This window comes from Muntiacus reevesi, chromosome 12 (genome assembly GCF_963930625.1).
Source record: "Muntiacus reevesi chromosome 12, mMunRee1.1, whole genome shotgun sequence".
Classification (NCBI taxonomy): domain Eukaryota; kingdom Metazoa; phylum Chordata; class Mammalia; order Artiodactyla; family Cervidae; genus Muntiacus; species Muntiacus reevesi.
Window position 1 is genome coordinate 22,563,819 of NC_089260.1, and position 20,406 is coordinate 22,584,224.

The window sequence follows — 20,406 nt, forward strand, 5'->3', positions numbered from 1 at the left end:
CAGAGGCCACTGCTTTGCAGAAATTCCTGCCCCATTGCCGCCCGATTTTTTAAGTGGAGGTTGGCATTCTGGAATTTTATGAAAAATCTCCTGTTCTTGAGGTATTGGCAATTAATTAAAAAATAGTTTTGAAACTTATGTATATAGGCTTCCCTGGTAGCTAACCATACTCTTCTGGAGGTGGGTGTTGGGGGCGCAGATGTGGCCTGTAGATCACCAGTTTGCAACCCTTCCTTAAAAATGCTAGGAGGCTCCTGGCCCCTGGACTCTGAAAAAAGAGCATTCACAGAGCTAGCTTTTTGAATTACTAGCTGCCAGTTGCATCATTCCATTATCTGTTCAAACAGAAGAATACCAGCACTATACCTCATGGGGGAAAGAAATTAAGAAAGACAACATTTCTTTTGTTTTTATGGTCAGTTTACATATGTATTAATAATAATGGTGGAAGTGGCCTTTTCCTCCTTGTTTGGAGGAAACAGACATAATAGGAACAAGACATTCAGTAAAGGTTGCAACTAAAACTCCTAGAGCGGTATTTGAATTCTCAATAACCTGCCGAAATCAGATTTCAGTACATGCTTTGGAAATGCAATCCGGGCATATCTAGCTGTTATTGATCCAAGTCAGAGGAGACTAGTTAACAGAAACCTTCATAAGTTAGAGTGTTGAATCAGGCTTTAGATTTTTGAAAATGCATTCCAAAAGTTTCTTCTTAATATTGTAAGTTCTGCTTGCCGTAATTACTTTGAAAATGTAAATTTTAGCAATGGTTTCTACTGAACTTCCCTTTCATCTAGTTTTTTATTTGATAAGTTCAATAAGTATTTGTTAAGCACCCACTAGTGCCAGGCATCCATCAAGGTACAAGGGAGCCATCATTTAACAAAACAGATGAAGATACTTGCTCTCAAGTTGTTTATGTTTTAGAACTAATAACTAATAAATGTCCTGATATGTTAGAAGGAAATAAGTGCAGTGGAAAAAGTAAAAGTAGATCAGGCTGATTCCACTGAAGCTGAATTTGGCACCCCAGCAGTTCTGTTTCCCCAGCACCCCGTGCTTATCTTTATAGTACTAACTGCTTCCCTGTAATCCCTTGTCTGTGAGCTCCTAGATGGCAGAGACTATGTCTTCTCCATTACTGTATCCTCAGTTTAGTTTTTGGCCCACATGGGTCTTTCAGCTGATGAATGAACAACATCATTAATCAGTTGTTCAGATCACATAGGAAGCTGCAGTTCTGGACACTCCCATGCAAAATCTTGTCGGTTCAGGGCTTTTAATAGTTTTCTCCTGTTGTCATTTGTCTCCACACTTCACCTTCAAAGCCCTACAGAGTGATCCTCAGCCTTCATCCAGACTTATTCCAGAGGTATCCTGCAGTTTGTGCAGGTGTGGTGAAACCCATGGTCTGACTAGATCAAACTTCTCTTTTCCCAATTTTCGTCGATCTTCCAAGATGATAGCCTCATTGCTTTGTGTATGCCTCCTCTGAGAGCATGATGCGTAATTAGCATTCTCCTTCTGGCTCCCTGCTTCTGCTAATAACTTCAGTTTCCTTCCATCAGGTGATTCCTATCCAGCTCTGTCACTACAGAAGAAAAGATAACTTTTTCCTCTAGGACTTCTCTAGTTTTTATAATTACTTACCAAAGTCCGCCACTTCCCCAGTCCTGCCCTTTTTTCACTCCGCGGAAGTAAACTGATTATGTTCACTGGAGTTTGATTCCTATCTTTGGAGTTACCTGCTTCTTCATCTTCTCATTGCTAAGCACTTACCTTACACATGGGTGGAAAATGTCCATAGTTGTCTTGTTTATCTGAATGGCTGGGACTTTCTTGATCACAACAATTAGAATTAGGCATGATTAACTCAAAGGGAGATTGTAAAGATCATTGGCATCATGGTCTGGTTCACCTGCCATATACTTTTGGCTCAGGATGTACCAACATTTCCCAGTTATTTCCATTTCTCACACACAGCAGAAATAGAACTTTGTGAACTTTGAAAGTTTGATGACCCCCTCTAGGTATAATACTGGCAATTTGCTGGCTACGGTTGGGGGAAAAATACACCAGAGTATTTTAATTTGAAAATTTGACTGTTAATACATAAGATTTCCATAAGAGCCTTCAAGTAGACAAAGCCTTCTGACTCACATTGTCTCATTTCATTTCCACAATACACTTGAGGTATATTTTATAGATGTGACACAAGAGGCTTAGAAAAGTCAAGTGATCTTTTAAGCCTTAAGTCACACAGAAGCAGCAGAACCAGGACATTAGCCCAGGTGCTTCCTCTGTTGAATCAGACCACTTCTCATTAGCTCTTGTTTATCTACAGTCCATGCGTGTCCTTAGAGAACATATCCTCTTCTTAATGCCAGGGACACTGCATGGGACCAAAGCCTGTCCAGTGGCCAGTTCCTTCATCCATTACTCTTGCTTAGTCTTTTTCTTCATTAGGAGTTTTTAAAGTGATAACCATTCTCTTTTGGGCCCAAAGTACTGAAGTCCTCATAAATAATCTTAGGAAAACTCAACTAACCAGAATGTACAGATAATTTTGCCTTACTGAATTTTCAGAACAACAGATGCAATTTGGAGAAGTATAATGTGAAGAGGGCTGTCCTGGTAGGTCAGATGATAAAGAATCCGCCTGCAGTGCCAGAGTCCCTAGTTCTATTCCTAGTTTGGGAAGATCCCCTGGAGAAGGGATAGGCTACCCACTCCAGTCTTCTTGGGCTTCCCTGATGGATTGAACAGTAAAGAATCCAACTGCAATGTGGGAGATCTGGATTCAATCCCTAGGTTGTAAATATCCCCTGGAGGTGGGCATGGCAACCCACTCTAGTATTCTTACCTGGAGAATTCCATGGACAGTGAAGCCTGGCAGGCTACAGTCCATGTGATCTTGGAGAGTCAGAACTGGCTGTGCTGGGCCTTCTTTGCTGCATGTGGGCTTTCTCTAGTTGTGGTGAGTGGGGGCTACTCTTCGTTGTGGTACTCAGGTTTCTAGTTGTGGTGGCTTCTCTTGTTGTGGAGCACAGGCTCTAGAAATCCTCAGTAGTTGTGGCACATAGGGTTAACTGCCCTGCAGCATGTGGAATCTTCCTGGACCACAGATCGAGCCTGTGTCCCCTGCATTGGTAGGTGGATTCTTAACCGCTGGACTGCTAGGGAAGTCCTTGGTTTTCTTTTAGTAATTCTATTTATTTATTTTTGTCTGCAATAAGTCTTCGTTGCTGCAAGAGGGCTTTTCTAGTTGTGGCAAGCAGGGGCTACTGTCTCGTGGCGGTACACGGGCTCCTCATTGCAGTGGCTTCTCTTGTTGCAGAGCACAGGCTGTCAGCACACAGGCGTCAGTAGTTGTGGCACATGGGCTCAGAAGTTGTGACTCCGGGCCCTAGAGCTCAGGCTTAGTAGTTGTGGTGTACAGGTTCGGTTGCTCCACAGTGATCAATTATAGATCACTAATTGACAGGCTTTTCATACTGTTCATGGGGTTCCAAAGGCAAGAATACTGAAGTGGTTTGCCATTCCCTTCTTCAGGGGATCTTCCAAACCCAGGGATTGAACCCTTAAACTAAAAGATGCTTGCTCCTTGGAAGAAAAGCTATGACTAACTTAGACAGCATATCAAAAAGCAGAGACATTACTTTGCCAACAAAGGTCCATCTAGTCAAAGCTATGGTTTTTCTAGTGGTCATGTATGGATGTGAGAGTTGGACTATAAAAAAAGCTGAGGGCCGAAGAATTGATGCTTTTGAAGTGTGGTGTTGAAGACTCTTGAGAGTCTCTCGGACTGCAAGGAGATCAAACTAGTCCATCCTAAAGGAAATCAGTCCTGAATATTCATTGGAAGGACTGATGCTGAAGCTGAAACTCCAATACTTTGGCCACCTGATGTGAAGAATTGACTCATTGGAAAAGACCCTGATGCTGGGAAAGATTGAAGACAGGAGGAGAAGGGGATGACAGAGGATGAGATGTTTGGATGGCATCACTGACTCAATGGACATGAATTTGAGCAAGCTCTGGGAGTTGATGATGGACAGGGAAGCCTGGCATGCTGTGGTCCATGGGGTCCCAAAGAGTTGGATACTACTGAGTGACTGAACTGAATTGACAGGCTAATTGTCTGTAGTCATATTAGATCAAGTTTATTATATGATTTTTGAAGTTCATTCATCCTCCAAGACTGCCACTAGTTTCAGCTATTCTTCCACAGTTTTTGCCTGCAGCCTCTGTTCTTGTCCTCAACCTACTCAAGTCCCCACACAACCCAGGAAGGCACAAACGTGAACACTTCCTGCATGAGTACACACAGGTCTGAAGGTAACACTTGCTGTCTTGTGAGGAGTCATGAGGGTAAGACAGCTCTGCAGGCTGCAGAATCACAGGGCCCCAGAAGTGTGTCCTGAGGTGTCCCACTTGACCCCATAACAAGGGAGAATCTAAGAATTATTAAAGGCAACTTCATGATGTCCCCTCCACACCTGGGGCTTTGGAGTATTGTAAAGAAAGTGTCTGTACTTGTCACTTGTAACTAATACTTAGCTGTAAGTTAACTGAGAAAAGTTGATTTCCATCATCACAGATCGATGTTAGTGGGAGACCAAAGGTATCTCTGAACTTACTTAATTGGATGTGAAAAGTAACATAATGGTACAACTAAAATAAAGACTTACCAACTATCCAAAATGAAAACCTCTACCCTACTAGACCTCACAGAAACTGGCATGAAAGACTACCGTGTGCCTTGGTGCATGTTCCGATGTGGTAAATTAAAGCCACAATTTGGCAACCCTTACAAAGTTTCACAACAACCTCCTGAAATATTATAGAAACCCAACTTATGGAAAAAATTTGATTATCACTTTGGTTACTTACTCTGTAATCAGCATGTAGATGATGATGTGTTCTGCTGGCTCAAAATGGTTGACCACTACCACAAACATTGAAATAACGTACTGTTATTTTATTTTACATAACATTAAATAAAATGCTGTTATTCAGTATTTTAAAAACTGTTGCTAAAAAAAAAAAAAAAAGATGAGTCTACATTTAATACCACTTAAAAGGTATCTAGGCAATTAAAGATTATGGAATTCTCCAGGCAAGAGTACTGGAGTGGGTTTCCTTCTCCAAGGGATCTTCCTGACCCAGGGATTGAAACTGGGACTCCTGCATTGCAGGTCAAATGACACCATAGTTTTAAAAGAATAGTTGTAAAGTAGATTAAATAAATTAAAATATATATATATACACACACAAATTTAAAAAAATAAAGTTTTAAGGAAAAAAATTCTGAAAAAAAAATGCTGTAGTAATTAAACTAAGTTTTTCAGGTGTTCATTGATTGCTCTTAGACTCACATCAATGAAATAAATGCCAAGTACATATTTATTAATCTGAGAGGGTAAGTGCAAAATTTATTGTACTAAAAATATTTTTTCTTATCTCCTGAGTGTAAAAAAATGTTTTTTCCAGTTTTCATATTTTCCCAAAATTTTATCGTTTGGGAAATTGCCACAAAAAATAGGGTTTTTTGTGAAGAGAATTATAAACACATGAGAAAGAGGGGACTTTGTAGCAAGTTCAGCGTCTTCTCTTGGTAGACCTTATTCAATTTAAGGAGGCAAGTTGACAGGTAGATTAGAGGATAGTGTTACCTCCTCACATACAATGAACACTTTGATTTCTTCCTAGTTGCTGTTTATTCAGTTCAGTTCAGTTCAGTTCAGTCACTCAGTCTTTGCGACTCTTTGCGACCCCATGAGTCGCAGCACGCCAGGCCTCCCTGTCCATCATCAACTCCCGGAGTTTACTCAAACTCATGTCCATCGAGTCAGTGATGCCATCCAGCCATCTCATCCTTTGTCGTCCCCTTCTCCTGCCCCCAATCTCTCCCAGCATCAGGGTCTTTTCCAACAAGTCAACTCTTCACATGAGGTGACCAAAGTATTAGAGTTTCAGCTTCAGCATCAGTCTGTCCAATGAATACCTAGGACTGATCTCCTTTAGGATGGACTGGTTGGATCTCCTTGCAGTCCAAGGGACTCTCAAGAGCTGTTTATTACTGAGTGGATAAAATGTCACCATTTTCTTTATCAGATACTAGTTCAGCATCTCAAGGAGTAAACATTAGTGGTGGGTCACAGAGCTGGTCTAGTACAGTGGTTTACAGTTACAGTGTACACTGATAAAACCACATACAATTGTAACTCAATGACTTAAATCAAAAAGAACATTAAGCCTGAATTCATAATTTACATGGTTAGATAGATTTGTTACTTTCAGTATCTTCCTTCAAATATCTGAACTGGGTCATATTTATTCTTCAACTGGGAATAAAAAAGATTAATTTTCTTTTGGTGTCCACAGATATGTTGAATTCTTATCAGATTTCTTACTGGGAAAGGTTAAGTTAATATTTTGATAACAGACAAAATCTTCCAAGTGAGCCACAAGCTTATGTAATGAGAGTTGGATTTCATGTCCAGGCTAGAATGTCAAGGATAAAGAGTAGAGAAAGGATTTTCAAGTCCCAGAGTGATGGTTATTCTTAGTGTAAATTTTATATCCCTTCCTCCCAATAACTCTCTTAGCATGTCACCTAGTCCTTGATAATCAAGTGTTGAAAGAGACGTTAGAGAATTCAAGAGCAGAAAACTCCTAGGCTTGTTTGGGGTCAAGCAACTACTATAAATAAGCATATCCATCATTTGCAAATAAAGAGTGATGGAAACCATGGGAATTTGAGAGCGTATGCCCAATCTAAAGATATTCAAACCTGTTTATTGTAATCTTTATTAAATTGTTTGATTATGATTGCATGAATTGTATTCATTTTCCTAATATTAACTATTCTTCTATTAAGGTGATGCCTTATTAGCTTAATCTAATGCTAAATTTTATTTATAAAGTAATGGATCTCTAGTAGGCCCCCCTGCTAGAGACTGGTACATGTGAGCATGTTGCATCTCTCAGTTTTAAGAACAGAGTCAACCCAATTTAAAAATAAAAGTTGTTTGCCTTACATACAAACCCATCCACAAATAAATGTGGCCTGTGGATCTCCCTTTTGCTACCCTTAAGATTTGGCCCGACCTAAACAGCACTTTCTTCCAACCTCTTACCCAAGGCTCAAATCCCTTCTCAAACATTTTTGTCAAGTGGCCATTCACTTCTGTTGAAACAATTCCAGTGATGATAACTCATCAGCTTTTGAAGCTGCCAAAGTTTTTTGTTGATTATATCAGTGATACTAGCCTGTCTTATGCTTTTGGATAATGACAGCGATTTGTGACCTTTAACAGTAGACTGCTATGAGCATCAAGAGCCCAGTAGCTTCTCTGTTTTATGATTGTCACTTGAGAGTCTGTCACTACTGAGGATTTTAACACTTGGCTTCGTGGATGATATATACAATCTGTTAACTGCAAAAAGAAACCTCAGAGTTTCTATATTATTCCAAGATTTTTTTTTTCTGTGACCCGTATCATATAGGCTGATCTTAGAAAGGCCCATCTGCCATTAGCATTTGTTCATCCCATCATATACTTCCTGAGCAATTTCTTGGTTCCAGGCACTTAGCTACGTACTGGTGTACAATGGAAAAAAAGCACAAAGGGCTTTGCTTTCCCTGGGCTAACAGTCTAATCAGGGAAATGGACAGAAAGCAAGATGATTAATTTTCTCTGATATATTTCCTGAAATCATGTCTAGAATCAGGCACTATCCTCATCCTCAGTGAGCTTTTCTCCATAAAGTATAAAATACTTTTTATAGAATTTGTCAATATAAGAGAAAGAAAAAAAAAGCCCTTAACATGTTATTAAATGGCATTTGCAAACCTCATGAAAAGGCCTACAGACTTCTCTTTGTTCATGATGATAATATATGTTGTTTGAGTTTTTTCTATGCACTGGGTAGAATGCTCTGTGCTTTACATGCATTCAATTTTTGACACCTTTTCAGAATATTTTTTTATACGTTGACTGATTGAGCGGGCTCCAGGAGCTGGTGATGGACGGGGAAGCCTGGCATGCTGCAGTCCCTGGGGTCGCAAAGAGTCAAACACGACTGAGCAACTGAACTGAACTGATTTATAAATGAGGAAGTCATATTTAGAGAGATCACCCCTTGGAGCAGGGAGGGTAGGATTTCACCTCAAGATTGTCTTACTCCTAGATCTTGCTCTCAGCTATTACTTGCAATCCTTAATCTGCTGTCTATCTAAACTGTTTTTCTTTCAAGTACATAAGTAATTTAACCTCCACCACTTTCAAGACTGGCTGTCCTTGAATCAGACTACGTGCAATGGATTTCTCTGCCGTTATCAGCTCTACTCATTGCTCTTCACTAAGGCATTTGGTGGGTGCAGAAGCTCACTCCCTGCGTCCAGTTTGCTTCAAGCTGGAAAGTCACACCTTCTTCCTTTGACTCCCAAGACACAACTGAAACAACATTAAAAGTGTGACACAGTTGATTGGGAGTGGGGAGAGAAGAGTGAAGCAAAGAGCAGGAAACACCTCAAATTCAGTACCAGATAACCACTGTCCCTAGGGATTTCTTTCTCAGACTTGGGCCTCTGGACACATTACTAGACCCTCTGCCTTTCTTCTGAAGTTTGTTCATGTAACTCCCACCAGCTTCCTTCCACTACTCCCTCATACTGGGGAGATCACACAGCTGTCCATGCCTCACCCCAGTCTAGGCTCTGATCCTGCATTTGTATTTTAATAACTCACTAAGACATTCTGCTAAGTCACGTGTCATCCGCTCGGGGTCTCTACCCCCACCTTTACGAGGGACTGCCTGCGGATTTTAAACTAAGGTCTTTTTCTGTATCATCTCCTGAGTCACATTTTCCCACTGTCAACAACTTCAGCAAATCCTCGGGATTAGGGTTCTCCAGAGAAACAGAATCAGGGGGAAATACACACACGCACACATATAAAAATACATAGTCTACCCACCTATCTGTTGGGATATCTAGAATGATTTATCTAGAGGGATTTATTTTCAAGAAATGGCTCATGGTTTTGTGGGAACTGGCACTTCTAAATTCTGAGAGCAAGCTGACAGTGTTGAAACTTATGTAAGAGTTGATGTTGCAGTCTTTAATCCTGATTCTGTAGGACAGGACAGGCTGGAAACTCAGGCAGGGTTTCTGTGTTACAGCCCTAAGACCTAATTCTTTCTTTGGGAAATCTGTTCTTTTTTAAAAAAAAATTTAAGAATAGTTGATATTTTATAAGTTGCAGGTGTGTAATACAGTGATTCACAATTTGTGAAGGTTATGTTCCATTAATACTTATTGTAAAATACTGGCTCCATTCCCTGTGTTGTACAGTGTATCCTTGGAGCTTATTTTGTACATAGTAACTTGTACCTCTTAATCCCCTCCGCCTATGCTGCTCTTCTCCCTTAATCTCTTCCCACTGGTAACGACTAGTTCTCTGTATCTGTGAGTCTGCTGCTTTTTTGTCCTATTCCCTAGTTTGTTGTTGTTTTTTTTAGATACCGCATATAAGTGATACCTCATAGGATTTCTTTCTCATACTTATTTCACTTAGCATAATATCCTGTAAGTCTGCCCATGTTTTTGCAAATGGAAATATTTCATTCACATGTGACTGAGCAGCATGCCACTGTGTATATGTACCACATCCTTACCCATGCATCTCGATAGACACTAGATTGCTTCCACGTCTTGGCAGTTATGAGTAACGCTGCTATGAACATTGCGGTGCATGTATCTTTTCAAATTAGTGTTTTTGTATTTTTTAAAAATATATATATACCCAGGAGTGGAATTGCTGGGTCATATGGTGGTTCTATTTTTAGTTTTTTGAGAAACCTCCATATTGTTATACACAATGTGTGTGTGCTCAGTCATTTTAGTATGTCTGACTCTTTGTGACCCTATGGACTGTAGCCCGCCAGACTACTCTGTCCGTGGCATTCTGTAGGCAAGAATACTAGAGTGAATTGCCATGCCCTCCTCCAGGGGATCTTCCTGACCCAGGGATCCAACCTGAGTCTCCTGCGGCTCCTGCATTGCAGGTGGAGTCTCTCCCACTGAGCCACTGAGGAAGCCCCGTTTTACACAGTGACTGTACCAATTTACATTATTGTTAGCAGTGTAGAAGGGTGCCTTTTTTTCCCCATCCTCACCAACATTTATTATTTTTATTCTTTTGGATGATAACCATTCTGATAGGGGTGAAATGATATCTCATTGTGCTTTTGATGTGTGTTTCTCTGATGATTAAAAACATTGAGCATCTTTTCAAGCGCCTGTTGGCCATCTGCAAAACCTGTCTTTTCTTATAAGGCCTTCAACTGATAAGGCCTATCCACTTTACAAAGATGCTTTACTTAAAGTTCATTAATTTAAATGGTAATAACCCTCAGTGTACTTAAAGATTAGTTGAAAAGTCTATGATTCTTTAAAATAGCATATACCTTCAGAATCCATTTACTTGTTATACCCACCAACACCTATTTGCAGTACTATCAGATTTACTAAATTGGGGTAAGGGCTAAAACCTCCAATGACAAGTTTGGCCCTATTGTGTTACGGGGGAGAGAGTTCTACCTTTCTACATGAATCCTGGGCATGTTGTCAGTGAGTAAGAAAATAAGGACATCTGTGATTATGGACAAATTTTCTTAGCTACTGGGAAGAAACTGTCTAGGCATAATGGTGATGGTTAGATGGAATAATGGAGATGGACAGTCCTGAGTTGGAAATCCCAGTTTTGGACAAAGCTCTACAGTGTTGAACACAGTCTTCCTATTTCCTTTTTATTGCCCATAAACTGAAAGTAATATTTTTTCAGAGCTTTATTAAAAGGGTCAAATGAGAAAAAAATATAATTTTTTCCATCAGAGTGTTTCATATGCTTTAAATGGTAGTGTTCTTTCTAGTCAAGGCTCTCTGAGTCATAAGAAGTTAAAAGTGACCCAGTTATACTCGAAAACAGTAGGGGTGGTAATGATTGGGCAAGCAGTGACATCTGCAATCCAGGCTTGGTGAAGATAGGACTTGGTCCTAGAAAATCAGAAGTCACGGTTGTCTCTCTCTTCCCCTACTGCCCAAATTCTCCTTTCTTTTCTTTTTTTTAAATTTTTAATTGGAGGATAATTGCTTTACAATATTGTGTCAGTTTCTGTTATACAACACCTTGAATCAGATATAAGTATACATATATCCCCAAGGTCTTGGATTTCCATTTTGCTGTGCAAGTCTTTTCCATTCTCCTGCCTATAGACTAGTTTCTCTCCTTATCCATTAGCTTGTACATGGCTTTGGTCATTATGACCTCAACTAGACTCTAACAGGAAAGTCTTTGAGTGCCAGAATTCACCTCTCAGTTCCAAATTAAGTGTCTGATTATCCAGACATCTGCTCATCGAAGAGCAGTCCTTGAGTCAAGTGTCAGGTAACATGTCATCACCCAGTCAGTTCAGGGAAAAGGTCATGGGCAACGATATGCTAACACATATCCACCTCTTCAACAAGAGGAAAGTGTAAATTTTGGTGATATTCCTAGACATGTCTACCACTTACAGCTGCAGTGAAATCATACCACCTTGAAGTTGTTCAAGGACTTCAGACCCAGAATACATATCAAGTATAGAATGTGGCTCCATAATTGTCATCTAAACCTCGTGATAAATAAATCTATTAGAATTGTAGAGCTTAATATGTGTAATAGAACTACAAAGCAGTATACCAAAAAGCAAACAGAAATACTTTATGGTTCCCCATCCATACTCCATTCACCACCAGGGTTTCATAGTTTTCTTAAAGCCATGTAGTTTGAACGTCCAAACATCTGTATATAGAATTTCCTTTTGTTCTTCCTTCAAACATGCTTTAGTATGCTTAAGAATTTTTCTACATGTGGGATATACACAAAACATTGCATACCATATGTATGGGTGATTTGATGATTTTTTTTTCAATTATAAATTTGACAATACATCTTTTTCAACTCTCCCCGTTGACTTAAAAATTAACCCCATGTAAGCTGATCCTCCATGTGATAATGCTGTTATTGGTAATGTCAAATGGAATATAGATATTTTGAGTTATAGATGGTGCTGATTAATATTTTATATCATTAGTTTAGTTAATTATAATACTAAATACTTGTCAGAACAGGAAGAGTTCTTACTCGGTTTAATTTTAAGGACTTCTCTAATATTTGGTCACCTGATTAGTTTTAGAGTCAAAATATGTGAACTCCTATTCTTGCTCTTTCTCTCTCCAGTTTATTTACCTATAAAGTTGTTGTACTTCACAGTCGTGAACCACTGAGTTATTTGAAAAACATTGGCTATTAATAGCCAAGAACTGGGGAAGAGGAAAACATGGCTATATCAAGACAAGGCCGTGGCTATTAATGGCAAAGTTTATTTCCTGTGTTCATGGTTTGGTATCATCTTTTAATAGAGAACAAACACAAAATGTATAATTTGCTGGACAATATGCATATTTATGTGAAATTTTAAAAGACTTAGAAGCTGCCATCTTTCCCCATTCTACCATGTTGTTGATATTCTCTAAATTAGATACAATATTGTATTTTAGCTTTTTGTAAATTGCTATGGGTGGTGTTGTTATTAAGAAGACTTACAGCATTAATAATCATTGCTTGTTGACCTCATCCATTTGTTTTCTGTGGACAGATGTCGAAATAATTTATGCAGTAACAAAGCTCAGTTGCTTTACTGAAGTGTTGGATTGCATGTTTTTAAATCAGGTGCAAAGAGAAGCGTGGAAGAGGTTTACTGAATAAAACTGTTTACTGCCATTCCAGTACACAGCTGATGAACAAATGGTTGTACAGCTGTTTGCAAATAACATAGAGGTGGTAGCTACCTTTTGATAATTGTTACATAAGCTTTTCTTGTTTATTCTCCGAGAGTGGTTTTCAAAAAGTTTATGTACTGTATACTATGCCTGATGTAAGCATTTCAGAAATGGTTTAGGCTACTCATGTTTATCTACAAGATGTGGGTGTCTTTGTGTGCCCTGTGTACACATGTGTGCATGTAGCTTGCACACCTCTTTGCACAGTTTTTGAGGTTGTAAAGCATGTCATTCTGGGTAAAAAACCAGGTCAGAATATAGCCAGTTAATAGACCAGATGCTGCCTAATGCTCTCTTCAGCTTAAATCTCTTGAAATCTTACAAGAAGAATGAGGTGAGATCCTGGGACTTTTAATTTGCAAATTTGCACTAGGGCAAAGTCATTTCTTTGTGCTACAGTGGGGTGAGGAAAAAGATTTCATGAAAAAGGCAAGCTTTTAGAAGTATTTACTGTGTAATTCATAAAGATAAAATTACATATAGATAGATAGATAGATATAATGTACTATTTTATACTTGAAAGCTAAAAGGAAATATTTATAAAAACTACAACTACAGGAATTAAAACACAAGGATAGGGTATGGCTGGCTGTTGGCATTGCCTATCTGGTTTCTGTCTGAAGTCTTTTTGTACAAGCCAGGTGTTCTTCCTTTTTCTCTAGCAAAACTCAGCCTAGGCTTACCTAATAGTCTGCTTTAATTGAACCAACCACCTTCTGGAGGGAAGGAGCCAGGACTGAAAGAGTAAAATTTAATGTGAGTGAGGGCATTGCTAAAATAACCTCAAGTCATTTATTTACATTGAAATGTAGACACTGAGTTTCAAGGAATGAAAATTATTTGTGACAAGGTCCTTTTTACATTCCTGGTTGAAAGCAAAGGATACAAAGTCATCCTAACAAGAAGACAATTATACTGTTTTTATTAGGTGTGATTATAGTCTGTTCTTGCCCCATTATACTACGATGCAGTTATCTTTAGCTGAGTAGAACTATGTCGAGGCATTTTCTAGGAAAGCAAGTTGATGACATCAGACTCCTCTCTAGAGGTTTTGGAGGAATTTAGAGGGGGAGAAAGTGAAGAGGAGCTAAAAAGCCTCTTGATGAAAGTGAAAGAGGAGAATGAAAAAGTTGGCTTAAAGCTCAACATTCAGAAAACTAAGATCATGGTATCTGGTCCCATCACCTCATGGGAAATAGATGGGGAAACAGTGGAAAGAGTGTCAGACTTTATTTCTTTGGGCTCCAAAATCACTGCAGATGGTGACTGCAGCCATAAAATTAAAAGACGCTTACTCCTTGGAAGGAAAGTTATTACCAACCTAGACAGCATATTAAAAAGCAGAGACATTACTTTGCCAACAAAGGTCCATCTGGTCAAGGCTATGGTTTTTCCAGTGGTCATGTGTGGATGTGAGAGTTGGACTGTGAAGAAAGCTGAGCGCTGAAAAATTGATGCTTTTGAACTGTTGTGTTGGAGAAGACTCTTGAGAGTCCCTTGGACTGAAAGGAGATCCAACCAGTCCATCCTAAAGGAGATCAGTCCTGAGTGTTCATTGGGAGGACTGATGCTGAAGCTGAAACTCCAATACTTTGGCCACCTCATGCGAAGAGTTGACTTGCTGGAAAAGAGCCTGATGCTGGGAGGGATTGGGGGCAGGAGGAGAAGGGGACGACAGAGGATGAGATGGCTGGATGGCATCACTGACTCGATGGACATGAGTTTGAGTACACTCCGGGAGTTGGTGATGGACGGGGAGGCCTGGCATGCTGCGATTCATGGGTTCACAAAGAGTCAGACACGACTAAGTGACTGAACTGAGCTGAACTGAGAGGGGGAAAAGGTAGTGGCTAAGAGCATGGTCTTTGGTATCAGACCAAGGTATGACTTCTCATTTTAATTCTTTGTAAAATGGGGATAATAATAGGTCCTACCTCAAGTATGGCATAGACACTATTAATATTTAGCAGATATATTACTTTCCTGTTGCACTTGTAACAAATTATCAAAAAGTGAGTGGCTTAAAATAATACAAATTTATTATCTTATAGTTCCAGTGGTCTGAAGTCCAAAATTCATCTCACTAGGCTACGATCAGTATGTGAGCAGAGCTACATTCCTTTCTGAAGGCTCTAAGGGAAGATCTATTGTCTTGGCTTTTCTAGAAGCTTCTAGAGATCTTTACAGGTTCGTGGCTACAACCCCTGGCTGTTTGCCCACTGCCATCTTCTGTACCAGCAATGACCAATCATGTCTTTCTCTCGTGGAATCTCACAGGCACTGAGCCTTCTGTCTCCCACTTCCACTTAGGAGGACCCTTGTGATTACATTGGACCCATCAGGTTAATTTTCCATCTCAGGGCCAACTGAGTAGCAGCCTTAATTCATTTCGCCCACATATCTATTCCGTCTACAACCTTAAGCCCCCGTTGCTACTTATGGTAACATATTCACAGGTTCCAGGGATCAGCACAAGGGCACTTTTAGGAGTCATTATTCTGTCTACTACATAAGAGTACCTGCCAGGAAGCAACACAGGGAATGTTAATTTTTGCTATTTTTTGTTGTTCATTCACTCAGTCATGTTTGACTCTTTGCAACCCCGTGGACTACACCACGCAAGGCTTCCCTGTCCTTCACCATCTCCCGGAGCTTGCTCACACTCATGTCTATTCAGTCAGTGATGCCATCCAACCATCTCATTTTCTATCGTCCCTTTCTCCATGCATGTCCATTGAGTCAGCGATGCCATCCAACCATCCTGTCCTCTGTCGTCCCCTTCTCCTCCTGCCTTCAATATTTCCCAGCATTAGGGTCTTTTCTAATAAGTGGCTCGTTGCATTAGGTAGCCAAAGTATTGGAGCTTCAGCTTCAGCAGCGCTCTTTCCAATGAATATTCAGGATTGATTTTATTTAAGGTTGACTGGTTGGATCTCCTTGCAGTCCAAGGGACTCTCAAGAGTCTTCTCCAACACCACAGTTCAAAAGCATCAGTTTTTCAGTGCTCAACTTCTTTATGGTCCAACTCTCACATCCATGCATGACTACTGGAAAAACCATAGCTTTGACTAAATGGACCTTTGTTGGCCAAGTAATGTCTCTGCTTTTAAATATGCTGTCTAGTTTTATCATAGCTTTTCTTCCATTGCTATTCTTAATCCCCCATAAAGAAAGAAACTCTCTGAATGTATTTTGCTGTTTAAATAAGACATCAAATGACCAATGTCCCAGAAACCAGATGCATATGGAACCTCCCACCCACACTGTGTTTCAACACCTTTTACAAACATACTTTTGGCATTCAACCTTTAAAGCTGAAAAGCGTAGAACAGGATTGTTACCTCTGACCTAAACAGGTCTAGAGCTTTCCTGTTCTCTTCTTTCTCTACACTTCCTCCTTTCTTAAGGGTATTTACAGCTGTTGTATCAACTCACCTATAGGTAGCTAACTCCCCCAAAGGAAACTTGGGTGCTGACCTTTCTGTTAAGCTCAAAGCAGCACATGTCCATCTGAAGCTGGGCAACTGTTCCTAAAGTCTAAGGGTCTCTGAAAACATATCCAGAATTCAGATGACCATTTTTGACTCCAGCCATCTCTTCCTCGCTGCTGGTTGCAAGGGCAGCATCATGCTCCCTGCCACGCGGATATGAACCTGAGGAGTCACGTGTTTCTGTGCTTGGTAACACACGCCCAAGCCCTCTGTCACTGGTGCTGTCCAAGTTCCGGCTTGGCATGCCCTTGTCTGGACTGTAGGCACAACCTGCTGTCTCCTGCTTGCCTTCATTCCCTGATTTATATCCCCACCTCCAAGAAGTCTCTACTCCATCCCCTCTATCTCTTCTGCCTTAAATCAATCCTTCTGCCTCAAATCAGTCCTTCTGCTTTGTGGTAAATCAGTCCTTGTCAGCCTGCTACAGGGCTCAGGGAATTTTTTTAAGCACCTACCATATGGTAGATATTGTACTTAGACATGTTACATATGTTATCTTATTTAATCCCAATTTAATGCCCTGGCAGGTATATTCTGTCTCTCTTTTGTTACTAGCAAGGCAACTGGGGGATAGAGAGCTATATGTAATTCAGCCAAAGCAACACAGTAAGCAGCAGAGAGAGAACTGAAACTCAGATATGTCTGATTTCAAAGTCCCTAATTTTACAGATTTACACTGGAGTCCCACGGTTTGATTTTGTATTTAAGGTTCTAAAACAGGTACCATATGAAGGTGCGCCCAAGTTCATGTACTTTAGGGGCAGATCTTCCAGTAGCCTAATGACAAATGTATCATAAGGGTTGGTCATCTTGCCAGTGGTTTCTGTAGGCAGCTAAGGACTGCTGTGTGTACTAATTTTTATCAAAGACTTGAGATGTATCAAACATTTGCCTTTGTCGTGGCTTGCAAATTAACTCAGGTCCATTTCTCACATCTAAAGAAAAGACTGGGAAAGAAGGAAGGAAGAAGGTCATTTGCACGGGTGTGGATGGCTTTGAGCCATGTGAACTTAGAATTCTTGTGGAGGTAAATAATTCCAATAAATCTGTTTCTTTTCTGTTAGAGATCAGCTCTCAATGACAAGCCAAAACATGCTTCTCCTCTTTGACCAAAACACCCACAAAGGAAACAGGAACCAGTTTAGCAACTTTGCAAGTGGGTGCAAAAGGATTCCTATAAACAATGGTTCCTATTGTGCAGCTCGGGTCCTGTTAGGTTTGGAATGCTGTTGGTTTAAATCATCCTACTCTGAACCCTTACTGACAACCTACTGATTTTAGCTGAAGCTGATTTTTTGATGTGTCACATTTTTTAGAATTATAATTTTGATATTTCTTAAAGGTGATTATAATTGTAAAGCCTCCTTTACAGAATGAACTTTGTCTCCTTCTGCCACTATCCTTCACTATTTCCTTATCAATTACTTTCTTGAAGGGAGAAAAAAGTAATATAATTCAAATTGGGTGATCTTAAGACCAGGAAGAATGCTCTCTGGGGTCTTAAAAAGCCTTATTGGTCATTTTGAAAGCATCATAACAAATACTATACAAAACAGTTCAGTTGGGCAACTCTTATTCAAATGACAGCTTTGCCCTTATGTAGATGATGGAACTTGTAGAATTTTTAAAAAGCTGCAAGAGATGGACTTCAGTAATATAAAGAAATATCCTTTCAAACCTTATTACTTCTTTTTTTTTTTTTTTTAATATTATTTTATTACTTATTACTTCTTTTGTAAGAAGGAAAATACAAACAAGATCGAATGCTAAACATGGCTCTTAGATTTTTGTGTAATTGTAAAAGCTAAACATAACAGAAGTAGACCTTAATTTGAGAATTAAAAATGCTGTCTGGTCTTAGTATTGGGTCAGTATTCAAAACTTGACTGCAGAAGACAGTCATATAAAAGTATTGTGTCAGTGTGAAATTGACTAAATTGAAAACTGCACTGCGATTCTATAAAAGAATATTCCTATTCATAGGAATTATACATGTGCTGCAACCATGATGCATGCAACTTACTCTCAAATAGTTCAGCAAATATATACATTGTATGTGTGTGTGCGTGTGCATGTGTGTGTATGTGTATCCGAGAGAGAGAGAGAAGGAGAACACAAATGTAAAACAAATGTGATGGACTATTAGCAGTAGCTGAATCTAGGTAAAGAGCATATGAGAATGTTAGCCCTAAGCAATATTAATTCACACTGATGAGTAGATGCTGTTCAAATCTAAATTTCCAGCTGAGATTATCATAAACTCTAGATCTATAAATTTAACTGTTTACTAGACATCCACTATAATATCCCACAGGTATTTCAAAACCAATCTTTCCACAGTCAATTTCATAATTGTTGTCGTTGTTGTTTAGCTGGTAATTCATGTCCGACTCTTTTGTGACCCCAATGTAATGTAACCCGCCAGGCTCCTCTGTCCATGGGATTTCCCAGGCAAGAATACTGGAGTTACCATTTTCTTCTCCAGCGATCAAACCCACATCTCCTGCGTTGGCTGGCGGATTCTTTACCACTGAGCCACCTGGAAGCCCTGGTTTTATAATGCCCCATCTTTAAACCTGAGTTTCTGTCTTTCTTCTCTAGTCCCAAAATCAGTTATTTCGTCTGTCTCCCCAACCACATCTTCCCCATTAACACAACTATAATCCCTCAGGAAATCCTAGCTATTCTAACTTGTGAAGTTTTTTCAACTGATTCACTTCTTTCAGCCCCTACTGTCATTATGCTTAGATAGCATCATTGACTCAATGTTTATGAATTTGAGCAAACTCCAGGAATCAGTGAAGGACAGGGAAGCCTGGTGTACTGCAGTCCGTTGGGTCTCAAGGAGTCGGACACGACTTGGCAATTGAATAGCAACCCTGTCATTATTCAGCTTCGTATACCACATGGATTATAATCATCACCTCCTAAAGTCACTCTTACATTCAGCTGTGTCTCTCTTCAATCTGTCTCCTGTATTTGGGCTAATTTTTAAAGTTCAAGTTGAATCTTACTGATGCTCTCCTTATTGCCCTCTGATTAAAATCTAAATTCTCAGTGTGATTTACAAGGCACATAAAGGCCCTGGTTTGTATTTCTCTAATCTCATATCTCTTCTCCCTCTGCATGCTCTAATTTATCATATCATCTCCTGTACCCTGCTTCTGTCACACTGGAATTTTTGTGGTTAAAGCTTCCTGCTGAACCCAGTCTTTCCCCCTGTAATCTGTTTGCCTTGAATACTTTCCATTTCTCCTATTCCCGACTACTTTTTCAACACATGATCCTATTTGCCTGATTTATTTCTCTCTTTAAATTTCAATGTAGACAACGTATCTCTAGCAAAGACAAATGACACCCCAAGTGTGAGCAAATAAGTAATTAGAAGCAAATTAAAAATAACAACAGGATTATTATGAATACATTTTTTCAGTCTAGCATAAGTCTATTGCCCTACCTAAAGAAGGTACACATTCATTCAGCTGTTAAGGTTTTCCACAAATATTCACTGGACATCTGTTACCTGCCCAGCAACTTCTAGCTAGGCCATTGAACTGATGTTTCTTGGTCTCCTACAGTGTTCCAGACATCACGTCAGTAGTGGGGACTCTAGCAGTGAACATTCTTAGGGGACTATGCAAAAACTTACAAAGGTGTGATATCAGTTAGTGATGTGTTATGAAGGAAAAAGCATGTAATGGGTGTTTCCCTGGATACTGGAGACCGTAGTGAGAAGAGACCTCTCTGAGGAAGAGCAGTATGAACAGAGACCTAAATAAAATGATGGAGCAAGTTCAGACCAGTGTCTGGGATGAGCATTCTAGGAAAAAAGGAACTGTGAGTATGAAAGCCTGAAGACAGGAGCATGCTTAGTGTGTTCAAACAACAGCCAAGAAGCCTGAGTCTGTGAAGCTCAGTAAACAGGAGGGGATGATGAGAGAATGGTCTCAGGCCAGATCCTGTGATGGTGAGCAGTGAGTCCACCTTCACGGGTCTAATTTGCTCTGAGTATTGATTTCA

At 39.7% G+C, this 20,406-nt stretch overlaps 1 protein-coding gene across 2 annotated transcripts in view; it reads left to right on the top strand.

Annotated features, from left to right (window-relative positions):
• Positions 1-20,406, top strand: part of OXR1 (oxidation resistance 1) — a 395,731-nt gene that overhangs the window by 241,627 nt on the left and 133,698 nt on the right. The window lies entirely within an intron of this gene.